General features: G+C 48.4%; 1 non-coding gene across 1 annotated transcript; it reads right to left on the minus strand.

The window, feature by feature from the left end:
- Positions 1-290: 290 nt before the first annotated feature.
- TRNAT-CGU (transfer RNA threonine (anticodon CGU)) lies at positions 291-364 on the minus strand. The gene has a single exon. It is a non-coding gene; the product is annotated as a tRNA-Thr (tRNA).
- Between the last annotated feature and the right edge of the window lie 554 nt (positions 365-918).

Genomic DNA, 918 nt, shown 5'->3' on the forward strand with positions numbered 1-918 from the left:
CGACTTCTGAGAAATTCGCATTTTTTGGGGGGGAATTTTTTTTCCGACCTGTTTGGCATGTTCCGATGACGTAACGTGGTAATGAGCACACAGTGACGCACTCATTTTATGACGTCGTGACAAATTGCACGTCCGCAACTGAACAACTGGCAAAATTCTCGACGGAAAAACCATTGTTCTTCATTCGGAGGACGGTGTGCTCTGAGCTGCAGCACCACCTCTCGGAAGGACATCAGAACGTCAGTCTCTCTTTTCACACGTTGATCCTCGATCACGACGAAAACAAAAAGAGGCAACGCCTGGATTCGAACCCAGGATCTCCTGTTTACGAGACAGGCACTTTAACCAACTAAGCCACGACGCCATATACAATCGGGTCATCTCGATGCAAACTCGTGTTTCAAGCAAATAAATCTGTCCAATTCAAACTCATTTAATGCGAACACCCCACCTCTCTCTCTCTCTCTCTCTCTCTCTCTCTCTCTCTCTCTCTCTCTCTCTCTCTCTCTCTCTCTCTCTCTCTCTCTCTCTCTCTCTCTCTCTCTCTCTCTCTCTCTCTCTCTCTCTCTCTCTCTCTCTCTCTCTCTCTCTCTCTCTCTCTCTCTCTCTCTCTCTCTCTCTCTCTCTCTCTCTCTCTCTCTCTCTCTCTCTCTCTCTCTCTCTCTCTCTCTCTCTCTCTCTCTCTCTCTCTCTCTCTCTCTCTCTCTCTCTCTCTCTCTCTCTCTCTCTCTCTCTCTCTCTCTCTCTCTCTCTCTCTCTCTCTCTCTCTCTCTCTCTCTCTCTCTCTCTCTCTCTCTCTCTCTCTCTCTCTCTCTCTCTCTCTCTCTCTCTCTCTCTCTCTCTCTCTCTCTCTCTCTCTCTCTCTCTCTCTCTCTCTCTCTCTCTCTCTCTCTCTCTCTCTCTCTCTCTCTCTCTCTC

The sequence above is a fragment of the Eptatretus burgeri genome, unplaced genomic scaffold, assembly GCF_056783735.1.
Source record: "Eptatretus burgeri isolate ZD-2024b unplaced genomic scaffold, Ebu_testis_v1 Ebu_testis_scaffold_2594, whole genome shotgun sequence".
Taxonomy (NCBI): domain Eukaryota; kingdom Metazoa; phylum Chordata; class Myxini; order Myxiniformes; family Myxinidae; genus Eptatretus; species Eptatretus burgeri.